Source organism: Balaenoptera physalus, assembly GCF_965194825.1.
Source record: "Balaenoptera physalus genome assembly, chromosome: 11".
In the NCBI taxonomy this organism is placed as follows: domain Eukaryota; kingdom Metazoa; phylum Chordata; class Mammalia; order Artiodactyla; family Balaenopteridae; genus Balaenoptera; species Balaenoptera physalus.
In genome coordinates, this window is record NC_138896.1 from 13,624,161 (window position 1) to 13,646,620 (window position 22,460).

At 39.8% G+C, this 22,460-nt stretch overlaps 1 long non-coding RNA gene across 3 annotated transcripts; it reads left to right on the top strand.

The window, feature by feature from the left end:
* Nucleotides 1-1,043: 1,043 nt before the first annotated feature.
* Nucleotides 1,044-18,619, top strand: LOC309638847. 3 transcript variants are annotated; one of them, XR_014251324.1, is made up of 3 exons: nucleotides 1,044-1,669; nucleotides 11,705-12,346; nucleotides 13,177-18,619. It is a non-coding gene; the product is annotated as an uncharacterized lncRNA (long non-coding RNA). The 3 variants fall into 3 exon arrangements; XR_014251326.1 differs by lacking the exon at nucleotides 1,044-1,669 and adding an exon at nucleotides 4,199-10,451; XR_014251325.1 differs by lacking the exon at nucleotides 1,044-1,669 and having other exon boundaries at nucleotides 4,199-12,346.
* The last annotated feature ends 3,841 nt before the right edge of the window (nucleotides 18,620-22,460 follow it).

Here is a 22,460-nt window from a genome sequence, read left to right on the forward strand (position 1 = left end):
GAAGTTTGCAGGGGCAGAGGTACAGAGGAACCAAAAAATAAATAAATGCATTTTCATGCTTACTTTTGTCCTCTCTTTTCCTTCAAGAGTTCCAGGCTGTTTCCATGGAAATTCTAACTTTGTTTTGCTTAAGCACTTCATACAGAAGAGGTTTCATTTTGGATATTTGTTCTGAGTTGAATTTTAGAAGTTCAATAATGATTTTAGCTAAGTCATTTACATTCCAGACTTTGAAATCTCAATCATAAATCAAAATGAGAAGGAAATCAGACAATACATGCATGTATAAGCACTTTAGAAATTTTAGATAAGAAAAAGGATTTTTAGCTTTGATATCATAAATTAGTGCTGTCTCAAAATTGCACAGTATTTGGTCATTCTTGACCAACTTATTCAGAAAGTACCCTTCTTTCCGGTCACTTGTATCCCAGAAGATGAATGCAATTGTTTTTTAAATTCAAGATGCTACCACTAAGCTATCAATATAATTTAAGTGAGTTGGAGGCTGTGCATTGTCTTCCATTTTTCCACACTTAGAGGTCATTCTGATTACATCATAACAGGGATTGAGTAACAATCATTATTTCTTTTCGTTTAAAAGCTCAGATAATGTGTTCCTAAAAGGGCAAATATCTCAGACTGACTTCCAAAATGAGCGTGAAATACCAAAACATAGTTTTGCCAAGTAGAAAGTTGTGGTTTAGCTCTATTTTTAATCTGTGTTCATCTGACAGTCCCAACCAGGTATGAACTTGTTTGCTTTCTGAATACTCTGACTCTTAGCTGTGCCACCTGTGCCGTAGGTGCCTCAGGTGAGGCGAAGGAGATAGAGAAGACGCCTTTGGAGAGTCTTAGAGTACGCACTTCCATCCTGCATTTGCTTATGTACATTTTGAAATTTGAGAAAAGAGTGATGTGCAAAGGAAGTAGAAGAAAATAATGAAGAAAAGAAAAAAGCTTCCCTTAAAAACAAGTGAAAGGGGATGAGATGACGGAGTGGGAGTCCCGTGGGCCGGATCGCATGAGGTGAGGACTTGCCGCTAAGGGGTCTGCTGTGAGGAAGAGTGGGAGAGGGCTGGCTGGGTGGCAGGAGACTTCATCTGGGGGTGAGGGGGTGGGGGGTCATTTAAAGGACACGAATTAGATATCTAGTTTTCTAGTTAAAAGACAGGACAACAGCTGAATTTTTGAACTATGCTTGCCAGGTTTAGATGTTTAAGAAAAAGGAGTATATTTTTTGTAACTGAAAGCTGGTAGAAACAGACAATTATGGTGCCTTTGGTAGGATCAGATAGAGCTTCATCAGGGCCCTTGGGCCTCCAGGGATAAGGAACAGTGGAATTCATTGATCTATCCTCACTTTCCATTTTAAGCAGACAAGCGAGTCAGAAAAGAGAGGAGGAGGATTAAAGAAAATGTACTTACCTTGCTAACCAGCATACTTTCCTTCTACGTATGAAAAGGTCATTTGTGGCTGAGAAAGGTGAGCTCTTCACATCGGTGTTTGCACATGCTTTGCTGCTTCTGCCTCGATGCGATGCTGGTCGCTCCTATTGATGGGCCTTTGGAGAAATAACAAAGTTTGCAAAGGGATGCGAGGGAAGCGGCCTGCACCACTAACCACACACCGTGTACCAGGTGCTTGTACGTAATCCTCATTAAACATAAGGTAAGCAATGGTATCCCCATTGAGCCATAAGCAGCCTGCCCAAAGCCACAAATTCAGCGTGGTGCAGAACCGGGATTTCAAGTTGGGGTGGCCTGAAACCACATCCTCTGTGCCCACCACCTCAACACACTGCTTCCTGACCCTGTTCTTTCTAGTGAACCCTATGCGCTTCCCCTGGGTTCCTTAGCACCTGTCCTCAATCTCCTGTGACATATGAGCAAGTGACCACTGAATTAGTGGAGGCAAAATTCCTGCACGTAGGTATGAATTCTGAGAAGAATGGGGGTAGAAGATTCCAGGGGGCTGAGGAAGCTTTCAGTGTTGCTCTGAACATGTTTGATTCATTCCCAATTACAATTGAATCCACTCTTCTGACCTTTAGCCTGACATCTAACTGTACTTTCTGTACCTGCTTATCAGTAGGCAACCATATTAAAAAATGTAATGCCGATTTTCTGCACTATTGCTACTTCATCAATAATATTTTTAAAACACTCCACATAGAGAACAAACTAGTGGTTATTACCAATGGGGAGAGGGGAAGGGGGAGGGGCAACATAGGAATAATCATTTACGAGGTACAAACTACTATGTATAAAATAAATAAGCTACAGGATATATTGCCCAGCAGAGGAAATACAGCCAATATTTTATAGTAACTATAAATGGAGTAGAATCTTTTAAAATTGTGAAACACTGTGTTATACACCTGAAACATATAATATTGCAATCAACTGTACCTCAGTTAAATTAATTAATTAATTAAATAAAAACACTCCATATGCTTATCATTGATCGTGATCAGCAACGTGCTTGGCATAAACCAATGCCCGATGGAAAGATAATAAACTGGGAGAGTGTAACTGACCAAGCGGGAAGTTGAAGCAAGTGCCTGAAGTCCCAGGACAACTCAGAGGGGGATTTTAAGTACAAAATCTTACCTCAAGACAGTCTCTTCAAAAAGTGGTGCTGAGAAAACTGGACAGCTACATGTAAAAGAATGAAATTAGAACACTTCCTAACACCATACACAAATATAAACTCAAAATGGATTAAAGACCTAAATGTAAGGCCAGACACTATAAAACTCCTAGAGGAAAACATAGGCAGAACACTCTATGACATAAATCACAGCGAGATCCTTTTTGACCCACCTCCTAGAGAAATGGAAATAAAAACAAAAATAAACAAATGGGACCTAATGAAACTTAAAGGCTTTTGCACAGCAAAGGAAACCATAAACGACAAAAAGACGACCCTCAGAATGGGAGAAAATATTTGCAAATGAAGCAACTGACAAAGGATTAATCTCCAAAATATACAAGCAGCTCATGCAGCTCAATATCAAAAAAACAAACAACCCAATCCAAAAATGGGCAGAATACCTAAATAGACATTTCTCCAAAGAAGATATACAGATAGCCAACAAACACATGAAAGGATGCTCAACATCACTAATCATTAAAGAAATACAAATCAAAACCACAATGAGGTATCACCTCACACCAGTCAGAATGGCCATCATCAAAAAACCTACAAACAATAAATGCTGGAGAGGGTGTGGAGAAAAGGGAACCCTCTTGCACTGTTGGTGGGAATGTAAATTGATACAGCCACTATGGAGAACAGTATGGAGGTTCCTTGAAAAACTAAAAGTAGAACTACCATATGACCCAGCAATCCCACTACTGGGCATATACCCTGGGAAAACCATAATTCAAAAAGAGTCATGTACCACAATGTTCATTGCAGCTCTATTTACAATAGCCGGGACATGGAAGCAACCTAAGTGTCCATCGACAGATGAATGGATAAAGAAGGTGTGGCACACATATACAATGGAATATTACTCAGCCATAAAAAGAAACGAAATTGAGTTATTTGTAGTGAGGTGGATGGAGTTAGAGTCTGTCTTACAGAGTGAAGTAAGTCAGAAAGAGAAAAACAAATACCGTATGCTAACACATATATGTGGAATCTAAAAAAAAAAAAAAAAAAAAAAAGTGGTTCTGATGAACCTAGGGGCAGGACAGGAATAAAGATGCAGACGTAGAGAATGGACTTGAGGACACAGGGAGGGGAAAGGGTAAGCTGGGACGAAGTGAGAGAGTGACATGGACATATATACACTAGTAAATGTAAAATAGATATCTAGTGGGAAGCAGCCTCATAGCACATGGAGATCAGCTCGGTGCTTTGTGACCACCTAGAGGGGTGGGATAGGGAGGGTGGGAGGGAGAAGCAAGAGGGAGGAGATATGGGGATATAAGTATATGTATAGCTTTGATTCACTTTGTTATAAAGCAGAAACTAACACACACACACAAAACCTTACCTCACAGATCCTTTGATTGGTGCTTTCCCTGCAGCCCCTGCTGTCACTTTCAAAGAGTCATTCTGTGTCAGAAAAGAAATACTGATAGATCTGTATCAGAAAAGGAATACTGATAATAGTCAACATCAAATTGAACACTTTTCTCTCTATTACCATTGTAATACCGGGAATCTTGGTAATTCACACTTTTCTTTACTTTAAATGTCTAGATTTTTGGCTACCATTTACTGGGCATCCAGACACTGCATACATTATTTTTTTCTTTTTTTTTTAAATTGAAGTATAGTTGCCGTACAATATTATATGTTACAGATGTACAATATAATGATTCACAATTTTTAAAAGTTTTACTCCATTTATAGCTATTATAAAATATTGACTTTATTCCCCATGTTGTACAATATATCCTTGTAGCTGATTTTATACAGAATAGTCTGTACCTCTTACTCTCCTACTCCTATCTTGCTTTTCCCCTCTTCCCTCTCCCCACTGGTACCCACTAGTTTGTTCTCTTATCTATGTGTCTGCTTCTTTTTTGTTTTACTCACTAGTTTGTTGTATTTTTTTTAGATCCCAGGTATAAGTGATATCACACAGTATTTGTCTTTCTCTGTCTGATTTATTTCACTTAACATAATGCCCTCCAAGTCCATCCATGTTGGCATTATTTCATTCTTTTTTATGGCTGAGTAGCATTACATTGTATATATATATATATACATCTTCTTTATCCATTCCCCTGTTGATGGCCACTTAGGTTGCTTCCATATCTTGGCAATTGTAAGTAACTGCATACATTATCTTAAATCCTCACAGCCTCACTATAGACTTGGCATTATTATCTTCACTTGACGTGGAGGCTAATGTAGTTTGCCTAAAGTCATAACTGAAGGTGGTAGAACTGTAAGTTGAAACCCAGGTCTGGATGATGCCAAAGACCAACTGCCACTGGATTATTTTAGCGGTCCCTTTCTGCGTCACTAGGAATTGTCTCAGAAATTCTAAGGCAAGTTTAACAATCATGACTTCAATTCTATAGACCCTTCAAAACCAAATTTAAGGACTCCAAGGCAAGTTATTCACATGATTAAAACGCTTAAAAATATATAAAGATATACAGAAAGATAGCATAGCACAAATGCCTCTGTGCTCATTTTCTGAATTTAATTTCTGTTGTCAACATTTAGGTAGTCACAGTACTAAGGGTTATAATGACTATTTAGTCATCTTGACCTCCATCCACTTGTGCTTTTTTGGGAAAAGTGTTATACTGTGATTTATTATTGTCATAAAATATAAAATTGAATGAGTATATGTCAAAGAGTGCCAAATAATTATAAACTTTTAATAATGCCAATCTTAATAACATGGGATTTAAATGTAGGGAATAGTTATTAAAGGTGTATGATTCAAGTCATCTGCCATGAATGAGCTTGAGTAGTGAGCTTGACTGTCTCAATGCCAGTTAAGAAAAAATTAAGGAGGAAAGGAGAACTTGAAGAAGAAATAGCACCGGAACCAGGAGCCATAGCAGCTTGGGAAGGGCTGAGTGGGAGGTACACACAGGGTCTTCACTTGAAGAGTTTAAGGAGTGAGACTGACCAGTGAAAGAAGTCCCTGTGCTTGCCCCTCAAGCACACATGTGGAATGGCTTTATGTCCTGGGCATACCGGGAATCTTGGTAATTCACACTTTCATAACAGCTGCATTTCTTATCATCTTTGGCATATTTCTTCAGATTGCACAAAACCTCTTGCACACATTCTCGCTCTGGACTGCTGTCTCTTTCAGCTGCTTAGAAGCCACGTCCCTTAAATCTCCCAGCTGTCTGTCTTACCTTTCAGCCCTTGCTTCCTTTATCTGATATTTTTTTAATCTTTCCCAGCTGCCACTTCTGGCACAGTAGTTGTCTCTCGGTTCTCGCAGAGTGAGACATTTCAGCACGCCGATGTGGGGAGGGAACATAACCATTATAAAAATGCATTTGCAAAATTAGCCCTGAAATCTATGAAGAAAAAAAATCATCTCAGCATTCCTACAACCTGTGCACTGCATGAATCAACTCATGCATTTCTGCAAGGATGAGACACTTAAGAGGCTTGCACAGGAAATGCCAGAGAGAACCACAGGGCACTTAATTGTCCAAAACAAGAGATTTCTCCCCTTAGAAATGCACATTCTCTGCGGCAACAGACTCACCGAGCTTATGTAACACCCTCTCGTTTGGATAAAATGTTTACTGGCATCCCCACTGTGTACAGAAAGGTAAATGCTACAAGCTGGTGACTAATTTCACTTCGTATTGGAAACTCTTTGGTTTCACTTGCCTATCACCAATACCTGTAGTTGATTCTAAGCTTTTGTAATCAATATGATTGTCATGCCTCAGGGTAATTCTTTTGAGAGAACTTTAGTGGTTCTGTGGGGTTACCAGATTTTCTTAACATGATGGATTCTGAGTGATTAAGAGAAAAAATATAATTTTAGTTTGAGGGTCTTTTAAAAAAAAATGTGTAATAAGGGCTTGAGGACCTCTGAAAACTTTGGGGATGCCACACTGCTAGGCACAGCTAGGGGCTTCTGGCTCAGCAGCTGTCACTCATTTATTCCCACTCAAAAAATGCTCCAAAAGTAAGATGTCCTGGGTAATCCCCTGTTTCTCTGTGGGGTTGGCCAATATTGCTCTCTTCTATATTAACCTCGGAAATTTGAGCAATCTGTTAAACTATCTTTGTGTTGCTAGTATGCTATTAAGAGTATTATTCCAAAGAATGATATCAACCAATATCGAAGGTAAATCTCTTGCTTGTACAGAAATACATACCCACTATGCTTTGAAGTAAATGGGAACTTTTTGGATACCTAATTAAGTCCAGGTTCTTGAGATGAGGGGAAAATCAACAAGCAAGGTCCATTCGAACTGGATTTACTCATTTTGACTGTCTTCTCAAATAGATCAGTTGCCATCTCTGAATGTATTTGATAGAAACCTGCATTGATTATAATCTGCCAGAAAGAATAGTTGAACACACACACACACACACACACACACACACTCACATGCACATCTCCCAGTTGCAAAGGGCAAACCCTTTCCAGCTATTGCTAATTAGATAAAAGTTTGGATCCTGATAGAAATAGTTTGCGCTGAAGGGTAGAAGCTCTATAACTCTAAACGGTGAATTGGTGTCATATTTGAGATCCTGCAGTTCCAAACGTCACCAGCTCAGCACTTCATAGCCCCGGGGCAGACGAGTGATATAGCCAGTGGATTCTACAAATTACTATTTAAAAACTAAGGTTGTAATTATTTTTCATTTCCAGAGTCACTCTTATTCTTTTTTTGTCCATTTTCCTTTTCTGTTACAGTGATATCAACACTAAAATTTTAATCTTTATTGGACATCACTGGGCATTTTCTATGTATAAGCCATGTTAAATATACCGCATCTTTCTGGAATTTTTCTTCTGTGTAATAGCCAATATATGGCAGCTAACATTCCCTTGACATTATTAATTTTTATGCAATCTTTGAATAAATGACTTTTTAAAAATCTTTTATAGAATAAAGGAGGAGTAACTACAATGGTGGGAACTGGTTTCTTAAAATTAAAATGTTCACTGTTTTATAGATCAGTTATCTTTCTTATATTTATTCCAGAGGAATTATTTGCAATGGTAACCATAAAATTGTAATCATTTTCGTGATTTCAGTTATGTTAAGTTAGATATAGTTAGTAGGTGTTTATAGATTCTTCAGACACAGAGGAGATGTCAGTTAACGCAGACATGAATCCAAGCATAAAAGCTGTAAAAAGACTATGGGAACATGCAGGTGCATCAAAGAATGATGCAAAGTATTCTCTAAGGGTGGGAAAATAAAAATAATGTCACCATAGGGTGAAGAATTGTAACTCTGAACAAAGAGAGACATTGAACTGTTTAACTGTTCCAGTGTCTATTGCAGTGTAACAGACCACCCCAAAACCTAGGGATGCAAAATCAAAAACAGCTATTTGTTCATGTTTGCTGTCCCATGGTCAGAAATTCAGAAAGGGCACAGAGGGGACAGCCCTTCTCTGCTATACAGTGTCTGCACTCCATCAGCAGGCATGATTAGAATGGCCAAGGTGTCTGGAATGCATAGTGGCCCAAACAGCTGGGCCCTGGAGGATCACTTCCAAGATGGCAGCTCCAGCATGGCAGTCTCAGGGCTGTCTGATTTTCTACGCAACAGCTCAGAACTCCAGTGAACAAGGTGAAAGCTGCATGACCTTTCTTGGCCCAGCCCAACAAGTTACATAGCATTGCTTGTGCCACATTCTGTGGATTCTAAGTGAGTCACTAAGGCCAACCTAGACTCAGTGGCAGGGGACTTAGACCCCACCTCTCGATGGGAGGAATAAAAAGTATTTGGTGCCATCTTTAAAACTGCCATATTAATAAAGTTTTTTTTTTCAAGGTAAGTTCATTTGCCTTTAATGTCTTTTTCATGCTAATACCTAATTTGTAAGTAATAAGTTCTCTTCTCCTTTCTGTGGCTATAGTTGCTCATGTTTGAAATGTAGGAATTGGTGTGCTGTGTTATCAGTGGTAGAGCCCTGAGGTATAGCTGTATAAGAGGTTACTAGTTTTAATAACAAAACAGAAATTCAGATGTCAGTAGGGTATGTTAAATTGTTATTAGATATAATTTATCACCCAACTTTTTAGGAGACTGATACTTTTTCTAAATCTGATAACCAACTAGCCAGATGTTAGGATGTGAGTCCAAATTCCTAGAGTTGGGATATGCACCGGAGGAAAAATAGCCAGATCTAGAGAGCACAGAGTGAACCATGACACTAAATGGCCGGAACCTACATCCAGAGGAAGCCAGTAGCCTGTACATTTAGAAGGACGATGGAGTGGGAGGTCAAGGGTGACAAGTTTAATCCATGTCCCACCAGGTATCACCATTATGTGCTTGGGTAAGTCCCTTACTTCTTTGTCTTCTGTTTCCTCATCTGTAAAGAGTTTGGCTAGGTAACTTCAGGAGTTCCTTTCTTCCAGTTACGGTGACACTATGATTTTAGTTCAGGCCCCTCCTACCAGGGCAGCTCTTAAAGCATGTATGAAAAGGAGATAGGAAAAATAATTTTAAAAGCATTCCTTTGGTGACTACTTTATCTTACAATAGAGCTTCTAGCCCTTTGCATGTTTCAGTGCATTTTTACATGTATTAAAATGCCTACACTAAGAGAAGAAAGACATGAGAAAGAGCTTGAAGAGAAGGTATTTGGTGCCGATAGGTTACAATTAAGATTATGGGTCCCTTTACTTCAATTTACAAAATAAAATAAAATAGCAGGTTAAGTATATTAAAATTGAAAAAAAAAAAAAGATTCAGGGTCCAGTGAGAGCTTTCTGGTCAACTTGAGAGGCACCCAGGAGTAGTGTTTGTGCAGGGAGATGACAACACCAGCATCCCTCCCCTCTCCTCTCTCTATTCACTCAGCCAGGAGAAAGCTGCTTTTCCTCTGAGATGTAGCTTGAACAAGAGCCACCCTCACATTGCCTAAGGCAGGTACACATGTGGGCTGCTGGAGGGGACGTCTGGGCCTGCTGAAGTGAGGCCGAAAAGCTGTGTCATATTTGTCTGGGGCAACGGGGGCCTCGCCTAACAGTGAGATCCATCAATAATCCATGGCCCTGTAGAGGAAGAACCCTATTAATAAGAAATGTTGCTGTTTGTAAAAGACAGAGCCAATGATGCCCTCCTTCCAGGGAAACCGAATATGCTCAGAGTGACGCAGCACTCTCTGAACTTTCCAGTGACACCAACAGATAGCTGAGATCAGAAGCAATTTTAGAAGATGCATTCAGCATACAACAGTCATTTCTGCCAGCCTAATTTGTTAGGGTCAAAGGCTGGTCAGAAACACATTTGACCAATGTGTCAATTATACCGCAATAGAAAGAGAAAAAGAAGGAAAGAGAGAAAGAGAGAGAAAGGAAGGAACGAAGGAAGGGAGGGAGGGAGGGAAGGAGGAGAGAAACTTGACCAGAGGTTTGCTTGTTTGTTTGTCCCTTCAAGACTGGTCAAGGGCACCGAGTTATTTTGGGGCCTTAGGCTTTATATCAGGTCACTGTTTAAGTATAAAAATGTTATCTGCCTGGTTTTAGACCCAATATGGAAGACTGAAAATCAACAGAATTCCCAAATCTATTTTTCATTCCATTTAGAGCTCATAATTTTCTAGATATGTCTAGTTCTTCTTTATGGTAGCATTTAATTATTAATCCTTCCTTACTTTTAGATTCTAATTTAAGAGTGCATTAATAGATTGCTCACTAGGGAGTTTGCCAAAATCATGGCAGGACAAGGTCATCAGGAGCTCGGATTTGGAGGCAGACTGAGCTGGGACTGAGACTGGGCTCCACCACATGCCAGCTGAGTGGCCTTAGGCAAGTTACATACCCTCTCTAAGTCTCTATTTCCCCCTTGGTAAGAGGGGGATGACGCCTCATAAAGTACAATAATGTAAAGCATTGAGAAAGGCAAGGAGTAAGCATTCAATAAAGGTTAGACGTTTTAATTGCTTTTCTCAATTATTCATTTGACAAATATTTATTGTTTAATATGTGCTAGGCATTGTTTTAGGCACTGGGGACATGAAAGTAAAAAAACATACAGCTTTGATACTCATGGAACTTACATTCTGGGAGGAAGGGAGACCAAAAATAAACAAACAAGTAAATACGCTATTCCAGTAGGTGAAAAAGTAATGACAAAGGAGAAAAAAGGAAAAGGGATTGAGAGCAATAGAGGTGGGAAGGGGGGTAGTGACATCTTATCAGTTTCTCTGATAAGATAACATTTAAACCAGGAACAAGGGATGTAAGGGAGTAAGCCATGTGGGCATTTGTAGGAAGATCATTCAAGGTACAGGGAACTGCGTGTGCAAAGGCACTGCGGTAGGAGTGTGCTTGGTGTGTTGAGCAAGGAAGAAAGCGCAGCTAGAGTGGAGCAAGTAAGGGGGAGAGTGGCAGGAGAGGAGGTCAGGAAGGTGGCAGGGAGCAGCCTGAACATTGTACAACTTTATAGACCATGATGACTTTGGATTTTACTGCAGGTGAGATAGGGAGCCACTGACAGGTTCTGAGCCCGGGAAGGTCAAATATAGCGAAGTTTCAGGAGGATTACTCTACCTTCTGTATGAAGGATAGACTATTGGGAGGCAAACAGGGAACCAGGGAGACCAGTTAGTAGGCTATCACAATTGTGAACACAAGAGATGATAGCAGTTTGCACTAGATGGTCATAATAAGGTGAGAAGAGGTCAAATGCTGTATATATTTCAGTTAAGAGTCAATAGTATTTGCAGGTAGAAACTGTGTGAGGTTTGGGAAACAGAAAGTAGTCAAAGATGACTCCAACGTTTTGGCCTGAGTAGCAGGTAGGATGGAACGACTGCTTACCAAAAAGGCAGTCAAAGCAAGGACAAATTTGGTAATATGAGGTGAAGGCAAGAGACAAATCAAGAATTTTGATTTAGATATACTAAGTTTGAATTGTCTATTAAGTACCAAGATGTCAAGCAGGCAGTTTGATACACTAATCTAGAGCTTAGCAGAGATGACGGGGTCTGAGATAAAACTGTGAGAATTGTTGTCATCATTAGAGCTATTGACCAGTATTTCTGGTTTGCTTCTTCTAGGTCCATGATGTGACTGTATTTCCTGCCCCCTTGAAGTTAGGCATAGCCATGTGACTTGATACAGCCAATGAAATGAGAACAGAAATGATTCTGTCATTTCAGGCAGAGGCTTTGAGAGTTCACCATGTCTGCTTTTCCTGCCTAGGTGATTGTGGACATATGTGTCAGCCTGGATCTCTGAGCGACCACAATTAACAGATACCCCTGCTGACTCATGATGGACACTTAGAGTGAAAGAGAAGCAAATCTTTATTTTCCTATAGCACTGAGACTTGAGGGTATTTTGCAGAAAAATCTAGCTATTCTAACAATTATGCATAAGTCATAAAGATAAAAATGTATTTAAGTCATGGACCTGGATAAGATCACCTATGGCATGCGTTTTGATGGTAATGAGGAGTGGGCTGAGGGCTGAGCCCCGTGGTCCTGTCCCAACACTTAGAGGTGAGGAAGAAAAGGAAGTTCCGGGAAAGGAGAGTGAGAGGAGCAGCTGCTAAAGAAAATTAAGAGATGGCGTGGAGAAAATGCCTTAAGAAGGAGGAAGTAATCGACTGTGTTAAGTGCTGTGGATCGGCTAAGAAAGATGAAATTTTGGAAATGAGCAATGGATGCACAATGGATTTGGCAACATGGAAGTTACTGGTGAGCTTGGTAAGAAAGATTTTGAGAAGGGTTGGGAGCAAAAGTTGGCTGGTACCAGGTTCAGGAATGAACGAGATAAAAGGAATCGAGATGGTAAGTACAGACAAGAAAGACGGAGAACATTTTCCTGTTAAGAGAAACAAAATGAGCAGGGATCAAAGGAGGATGTTTTAAGGTAGAAGATTATAGCAATGAAACAATTTATCCCGTAGAGAGAAAATATTAATGACGCAGGAGAGTGGACCACTGCAGGAGCAATGTCACTGACAGGCAGAGGGGGTGACCTAGCGTTCAAACGACGAGGCTGGAGTGTGAGCAGTCCTCCATGGTCAGAGGAGAGAAGACAAATTGTAAGGGTACAGATGCAGATAGGGTGGTAGGAGGAGTGATGAGGTAAAAGTTCTCTTTTGATTGGTTCGATTTTTTTTTTTTCAAATTGCGGTTTATCTTTTTTTTTTAATTAATTAATTTATTTATTTATTGTTATGGCTGTGTTGGGTCTTCGTTTCTGTGCGAGGGCTTTCTCCAGTTTCGGCAAGTGGGGGCCACTCTTCCTCGCGGTGCGCGGGCTTCTCACCATCGCGGCCTCTCGTTGCGGAGCACAGGCTCCAGACGCGCAGGCTCAGCAATTGTGGCTCACGGGCCCAGCTGCTCCACGGCATGCGGGATCTTCCCAGACCAGGGCTCGAACCCGTGTCCCCTGCATTGGCAGGCAGATTCTGAACCACTGCGCCACCAGGGAAGCCCGGTTCGATTTTTTCAATGCAATAAGAAGTAACGTCAGGACTTCCCTGGCGGTCCAGTGGTAAAGAATCTGCCTTCCAATGCAGGGGACACAGGTTTGATCCCTCGTTGGGGAACCAAGATCCCACATGCTGCGGGGCAACTAAGCCCGCCCGTGTGCCACAACTACTGGTCCGGTGCACCTCAACGAGAGAGAGAAAAACCTGCACACCATAACTTGAGAGAAGCCCGCGTGCCACAATGAAGAGCCCGTACGTGCCGCAACCAAAGATCCTGCGTGTCACAACTAAGACCCAACGCAGCCAAAAAAATAAAGAAAATAAATAAATAAATATTAAAAAAAAGAAAAAATGGTAACGTCATTTGCTAAGAGTGAGGACAGTGAAGGTAAGAATGGTCTGAAAGGTTCTGTGTGTTCTGGTTGCTCCCTGCCACCTCCCTGACCTCCTCTCCTGCCACCCTCCCCCTCACATTCTCCACTCTAGCTGCACTGTCTTCCTTGAACACACTAAGCACACTCCTGCCCCAGGGCCTTTGCACATGTGGTTCCCTGTGCCCAGAATGATCTTCCTACAAATGCCCACATGGCTTACCTCCCTTACTCTTGTTCTCTGTTTAAATGTCATCTTATCAGAGAAGCTTCCCAGTCTTGCCAATCAAAAACACCACCCGGTACCTCCATGGCGGTACAGTGGTTAAGACTCTGCACTTCCACTGCAGGGAGTGGAGGTTCCAACTCGGGTGGGGGAACTAAGATCCTGTGTGCCACATGGTGAGGCCAAAAAAAAAAAAAAAAAACTACCACCCCACTTTCTACCTATATCTATCCTACTCTAACCCTTTTCCTTCTTTATTCTTTGTTATTACCTTTATCACCTATAAGTATATTTGCTTGCTTGTTTATTTTTGGTCTTCCATACCCCCAGAATTTAAGCAGCACAAGCACCAAAACTTTGTGTTTTGAGGAGGGAGGTGAAGATCTAAGATAAAAGTCTAGGAGAGTGGGATTATGGTGAGAAACAGAGTAGGACTAACAAGCAGCTCTCAAGGCCAACTAAGGTTAATGGCCATGAATTTAAAGCACTGTATCTCTTCAAAAATATGCCAATATTCAGAATTATCTCATTTTCTATCTGGAAAAAATATATTCAGCTTCATGAACAAACAGGAGAGGAAAGAAAAAAAGAAAGAGTCATGAGATTCCTAATGAAATGTTTGGTTGTCATTCAAGTGATGCTGCTGAAAAGTGTTCCAAGAGCCCCAAAACCTGATATCTTAGCTAAGGTCTTTGCTCCCCAAATACCATTCCACTTCCACATCATCTACTTCCTATTAGACACTAGGGCTATCTTTTTAGAAAATTCAAAAGAGCCGTCTGGACCAAGGAACAGATTCTTCCACTCTCACTACAAAAGGCTGAACAATAGGAAAAAAAACTGCCTTTACTTATAGCTTATCGGGTCTCTGTATAAAGTTGAGTGTTTGACTTACCCCTTTTCGGATAGAGCCACCTTGAAGTCAGGGACAGTGTTTGTTTATAATATGTCTAATTTATGCATAAGTGTAGTTTTGCAATTGTGGCAACTAAATTAAAAGGATAATATGACAGAAATTGTTTCATCATCACTCGCTGAGAGAGAAATGTGTTTCATCTCTGAAACAAAGGTGAACTACATCAAGGTAATGTGCTTTCCTTCCTAGGACCTATCTTGGGTTGCTTTGCTCATGAATGATATGGTTTTGGTGCTCCTGACCCCTGATATTTTAGTAAATTATTGCCTTGAATTTCTTTGTATGGAAGACTCAGCCCAACATCATTGATCAGCCCTGAAAGGTGCGCATTGTGAACAGATCCCCAAATCTCAGTGGCTTATGATAACAGAGTTTGAATCTCAGTCAAGCCACAAGTCCACTGTGTTTGGCTGCCATGCTGTTTCATGTCATCTTTACTCCAGGACCCAGGATACCCTGGCAGAGACTATCTGGAATGTGGCTGGTGACAGAGGGAAAAGATTACAGCAAAGCACAAACTCTTCTTAAACTTTTGAATGAATGAGATACATATCCCTTCTCATACTCCATTGCTAGAGCAAGTCTCTTGGCCAAGCATGACTTCAGTGGCTTGGGAAAGTAGAATCTTCTCTCAGGAAGGGCAAACGGATGTTGGTAAACTGTAATACAGTCTACCAAAGGAACCTCCCCCAGTCTTCCCAGATAGAGTTCATCACTGCTTCCTCTGTTTCACCTCCAGAATTTCTTTATGCTTCTATTATTACAGAGGGTGTTATAACTGTTTACATGGCTCTAGTCCCTCGACTAGACCAGGGACTCTTTGTCAAGATTAGGACTGTCTGTTATTGTCTTGTCACTTACACAGTGCCTGGGGCAGAGTAGATGCCCTGTTGAATTAAATATCAATAGTACTGGATGGATTGATTAAGACTGGATGAATTGAATAGATTTGGATAGATTGGATCAGATTGATGTAAAGCAGAGTATTTGAGTCCATGTGTTGGTGTGTGGTGTAAATAATTAAGCCTGAATTGAATGTAGCATAAGGCAAACTTAGCTTAGATGGGACTTTGAATGCAGAGAGCTGTTTGCTTAATGATGATGCTTTACTGATGAGAAAATTAAAGCCTATGTAGAAGAGATGACTGGTCCCATGACATCACAAGAGTCAGTGAAGAAACTAGGTTTTCATTTTCCTAATTTGGCTCTCTTTCTCTCATAACCAGAAGCCCCTTTGGAAAAAACAATACCACCACAATCACCACCTAGGTATTTACTTGATATTTATTTATAAAATACATATTCGAGGTAAAATTTGAAATAATAAAAAGGGATAAGCAAAATCCACCATCCCCATATCATGCCTCTACTTCATCTCCGGACAAGTAACCACTGTTGACACCTGCTTATGTATCTTCCAGAAATTTTCTATTCATGCACAAACATTTATATGTGATTTTTTAATACAAATTATGTGATACATATGCCATTTGCTTTTAAAATTTAAGAATATGTACAACAGAAATTAACACAATATTGTAAATCAACTATACTTCAATAACAAACAAACAAATAAATAAATAAATAAATTTAACAATATATCCTGAACATCTTTAGTATCAGCCTATGTGAACCTACACCCTTGTTAGGCTGCATGATATTCTACTATGAATACCACTATTTATATAACTAGCTAGCTGTTATATGCATTTAAGCATTTCATATATTTTAATATTACAAATGATGAAATATATCACCTATATACTCAGACTCCCTAATTTATATCTCAAGCCCTGACCTCTCCTCCAGATTATTATACTATCTATCTACTTGGTATCTTCACTTTTAATATCAAATAGCTATCAAAACTGAAATGGTCAGAAAAGAGAATTTTTGTGTTCCCCCATCAAATTTTTCCTTTCCTAATCTTCCTCTTCTCAGTTAATGACACCTCTATCCACCTAATAATACAGACTAAAATATTAGCAGTCATTCTTATTTCCTATCTTTTCTTCAACTGATGTATCCAATTTCACATTGGCTCCAGCTCCAAAATAAATCATGAATTCAACCACTTTCCCTGACCTCCATTGCTGTTACTCTAGGCTAAGTTCTCATCATGCTTCACTTGATTCACTGCAATAGCCTGCTAGCTGGTTTCCCTTGACCCTTTTGGTCCATTCACATTCACCACAAAATAGCAAGAGTGATCTGTTGTTGTTGTTATTATCAAACAGAAATATATATTTATATGTGTACATATATGTGTGTGGGTATATATATGTGTGTGTGTATATACATCCATAAAATTTAAATGAAATGAAATGCACAAATTTTAATTTTTCTGTTTTATAAGCTTTAATCCTATAAGATATAGAACATTAACATAATGCTGGAATGTTTTCTCATGCCTCTTTAAAGTCAGTCCATGTCCCCTATCTCCAACTCTAGCGATATCAATTGTTCAGATTTTTTCCTCCTTAGGTAAGTTTAGCTTGTTCTAGAATTTCATATAAATAGAATCAACTGTGTTCTTTTTGTGTGAATCTTCTTTCACTTAGCATAATGTTCTTGAGATTTATTCATGTTGTTAAATGTATCATTAGTCTGTTCCTTTTTATTGCTAGTTAGTATTCTATTGTATACATACACCACAATTTGTTTATCCATTCTTGGGTTAATGAACACTTGGCCTATTTAGAGTTTGGGGCTATTATAAATAAAGCTTCTATGAACATTTACATACAAGTCAATTTTGGGACATATATTTTCATTTCTGTTGGGTAAAAACCTCAGGAGTAGAATTGCTGGGTTATAGGGTAGGATTATACTAGGTTTTATAAGAAACAGCCAGACCATCTTCCAAAATTATTATACTACTTTATACTCCCAGTAACAATGTATGGGAGTGCCTGCTTTCTCCTTCTGCACTGTGGTTTTATTTCTTGTTCACTCTTTAAGATCCAGCCTTTGGGGATCTGAGCTTTATATAGGGGTTCCCTATAACACTCCCAGCCTGGGTGGACCCTAGACTTCATCTCCTTCTCTGCGCCCTGAGCATCGATCAAAACAGAGATTAAAGTTCACCAAAGTTGCAAACACCCGTAGGATAAAAGCCAGTTTCAGGCATGTACCAACTAGGATTCCTGGTATCATTTCATTTTGGCATCTGCAAATTCCTTACTTATTTGCAAGATCTTGAAAGTGTTAAACATACAAAATTATCCAGAATTTTTAGTTGTTTTTAATAGGAGAGATTCATTTCACATTTTAATCAGATTAGATTTCATTTAGGACATCTAGTCTGCCATGCTGTCATAATTGGAAGTCTCCAGACTGTACTTTAAAAAATGTAAAGCAGATCACGTTACATCTCTGATTAAAATTTTCCAATGGTTTTGTATGGCACTTAGAACAAAACTTCAACTTCCTAGGTTGACCTTCAAGGCCCTAGGTTACATGACCTGTGCATACTCCTGTGGTTTCATCTTAAAACACTACACTCCTGCTACACTGGCCTTCTTTCTGGTCCTCAGACACAGACAACTTTTCTCCATCTTAGGATACTGCTGATTCCTCCACCTGGCTACCTCTTTCATATCCTTAATATCTCAGAGAGACTTTTCCTGACTTTACCATCTGAAGTAGCCTCCCTCACTACAAATCACTCTTTATCCCAACAGTCTTATGTTATTTTCTCATAACTCTTATCACCATAAGAAATCGCATTATTATTTCCTTATTTATTTGTTTGTTGTCTGTCTTGCCCCGTTAGAGAATATAAATTCCATGAGAGCAGAGACTGTATCTCTTTTGTTTCACTGCTGTTCTCCCAGTGCTTAAAATTGTACTGATAACCTAGAAGCACTTAGTGAAGAATAGTTAAATGAATGAACAAATGAACCGGTCTGCAGGGGCTAACCTTTAACTATTTACTGTAAACGTAGCCATGCCTAAGTATGTAAATATTAAATTTCCATTTAAAAAATAAACTAATTTCCTTTTATTTCTCCTTTACTTAGTGTTACTTGGATTCTTAAAAAATTTACCATATGTGCGTATTATCTATGAATTGCAGGGGCATTATTATATGTTATATAAAGAAGATGTTGGTTTTCAAAGGGTTGAGAATCACTGTGTTACGTGCTCATGATTCCCTATAGTCTAAGCACCAGACCCATATTTGTCCAGTGTTCTACTGAACATCTTGCCCTCAGACACTGCATGGCATTCTAGATGTGTCCAAAGCAAATATCATCATCTGGCTTCACAAAACTTCCTCCCTGTGCTTGGTTCCGCAGTGCTACACTCTTGGTCACCATGCCCCCAGCCCCACCATCATTTAATTCATCAAAAGTATTATCTTTCTACCTCCTTGACATAACTTATGACTATCTATTCTTTTCCATCCCCATTTCCATGCCTTAGTTTAAATGCTCATCATCTTATCCGTGGAACCTTGAAATATTCTACTCTTGGGTCTTCTCACCACCCTTCTATCACTCTTATTCATAGACCATATGAATATCAATCATATTATGGATATGGAATAAAAAAGAGGCTACTGTGCATGACATTGACCATATTACAAATTCACATTACACGACCATCTTTCTAACGTTTCAAATCTGATCACATCCCTGGCACCACATTGCCTGCCAAAATAAATCCATCCCCCTCGGCATGGTTATACTGCCCTGTATTACCAGGCCCCGTCTTAGTTCTTTAGCCTCTTCCCCAACTCCATCCATGTCCTATACTCCAGCCATACAGACCAAGTCTGCAGTTCTCAAGACATGTTCTTATGTGTCTGAACGGATTTGGACATGTTTCCTCAGCCAGAGTCATTCCCGCCCCATCTCCTCTTGTTTGCTGTTGATATCTATCATCATCCTCCAAAACTTAGCTCAGCCGATCGGTCCCACCATGGAGCTTTTCCGCATTTCACCAGGCTGGATTGCCTGGGTCTGAAATCTTCTCCCAGATGTCCTTGAATCATCACACTTGCTGTGCTGTACTGTAACTCCTCATGTACATCCCCCAACTGTAATGCCAACTTCTCATAAAATCACAACCAGCCCCATGTTCATAAGAGACCAGACACAGGACTTCCCTGATGGTGCAGTGGTTAAGAATCCGCCTGCCAATGCAGGGGACATGGGTTCTATCCCGGGTCTGGGAAGATCCCACATGCCACGGAGCAACTAAGCCCGTGTGCCACAACTACTGAGCCTGCGCTCTACAGCCTGCGAGCCACAACTACTGAGCCTGCATGCCACAACTACTGAAGCCGGCGTGCCTAGAGCCCATGCTCTGCAACAAGAGAAGCCACTGCAATGAGAAGCCCACGCACCACAAGGAAAAGTAGCCCCTGCTCTCCGCAACTAGAGAAAGCCCGTGCACAGCAATGAAGACCCAACACAGCCAAAAATAAATAAATTAATTAAAAAAAAAAAAAGAGACCAGACACATAAGAGATATGTAACAAACATTCCTTGAGTAGATTAATGAATCTTGCACTTGTATGGTATATTTCTTCTAAGGAATATCATTTCCAATGTCTGTTTTATGAGCTTGAATTAATATTTCCCCATGGTACTTGAGGCTTCTTTTATACATCCTTAGATTGGAATTTAATTAAACCATACGTAATATAATTACTGCATATCTGCCACAGGCAAAGCAATGTGGGCTTGAAAACAAACAAACAAACAAACAAATAAGAGACAGAATCCGTAGTGTTGTGAAGCTCACAATCTTATGAGGACATGATGGCATCATAGAACTTTAGAGCTGGAAGAGATTTTTGAGCTTTAATCCAACCCATCATTCTACAGGACAGGAAACTGAATGAGGAGCAGCCTGGAAAGCAGGTTGTAGTAGAATCAGACTAGAGCCAAACTTTCCTAGTGGGAAGAATACAACGCGCACACACACACACACACACACACACACAGACACACACACAGTGGGAGAATGCCGTAAGTGCAGGAAACATTCATATCTAGCCAGTAAATGACACCTATTTTAAAAATTGGAAATGCTAGTAAAGTGATGAGACCATTGTGTAGCCTCAGACAAGTAATTAAGACTCTGCGCCTCCGTTTCCTCATTTATAAAATAGGGACAATAATGGCTACCTTCCGGAGTGTTGTGGGAATTATAAATGATATATGTGAAGCACTCGATCAGCTAGGGATGCTTTGACTGCAAGCAACGTAAAACCCAATCTACAGCATCTTAAACAAATAAACGTTTTTTAAATATATATTTTAAATGTATATTAAAAGTCTAGATGGAGGAAGTTGCTGGCCTTCATCCAGTGGAGTGCATCCCTGAAAGTTTCTTGGCCTTTTCTTTATGTTTGTGGCCTCCTGGTGGCCACATAAGTGTTAAAGATCCTGACATCATGCCTGCATTCAAGACAGGAATGAGGGGGAAAGGAGAAAGGTCCTGCTGGACATCTATCCCTTGTTATGGGGACAGCAAGCTCACCTAGAAACACCCAGCAGAATTCTGATTATCTCAATGCTATCCTATCACCACCCCTTGTTAGACAAAAAGCTACAAAAGCAACTGTTTGGCTTTTAAGCATCTGTAGAAGGGATGTCAGGAGAAAGGGAGTGGGGAATAGCTTTTCAGTAGCCAAAGAACAATACCTTCCACAGGAACCTACCATATGAGGGGCTTACTAATGGGCAGTTATTGAAATTTTAAATGAACCTTCGAGGTTTGCTATGAATCTATGCCGTCGTCTTGATCTCTGTGCCCTAAAACAATGAACTTCTCATTATAAAGAGTAAACAAGAAAGTACTGGCTGGCTTTGGTGTGTGGTCTGTGGCTCCACCACGTCACACCTTCTGCATTTCTTGAGATTGCCCTGGGATGATGGGGATTTGGGTCATGAATGCCATTATTTTGTCATTAGCCTTCAAGGTAAAGTTCAAGTATTAAGCTGGTCTTTATATCTATTTTTAACACCTTGGATTTGGAGGTAGAGGAGATTAAATGAAACCCCCAAAACACACTGAAGATTGTGAAGCAATGGAAATGTAAGTGGAAACATGAAGAATCAATGCGTTCTTTATCATCCTTAACAGCTTAAATAAAATGACTGACTATTCTCAGAGTCAAAAATAATTCAGGATTTAATTGGCAAGGGTATTTTAAGGTTCTGTCTTTTTCTATTTTTCTCCTGCCTTGGTGAAGCTATGAATTACGTTGCAGGCACTGAGCATCTTGAAATAGTAGTTACTAAGACAACGTCTTGAATTAAGAATTAATTGAATTTTTAAAAACTCTCCTCCATGCACACACAAACATATTGGTATTGTGCTTCTCGTTTTGCCTTTGCACAACATCTTCCTGAGAGGAGACTATATTCTTTAGATTCTGAAAGTTAACATTTTCACATCTCCATAAGTAAGTAGAGTCCTTTCAACATGACAGAGAATCTTCTTCCTAAAGGAAAGCTACTTACTGTACAGAACGGAGTCATATTATATACTTAGTAGGTCTCCAGACTGGCTTCCACCAAATTATAGTAAATAGCTGCTATTATGTAAAAGTTGATTCCAGAGTTGCCATGATTATTTGTCAACAATGCCTGGGCTTGTTGACTCTTTGCTTTTCTTAATTTCTTGTTGTGAGTACAAGGTTCCTCTAAAGTGGTAAATTATGCGCCTTGAATTTGAGCTATGTAAGAGCTGGCAGGTGCTACTGATGATATTAACTAAGTATTCCAGCCGAATGTTTCCATTCTCTATGGAAACATAAGCCTTCCTGTAGACACAGAAGCTTAGGGGCAAAAGGCAAGAACACACGACTCAACCTACTTAATGTTATTCATAGAGAATC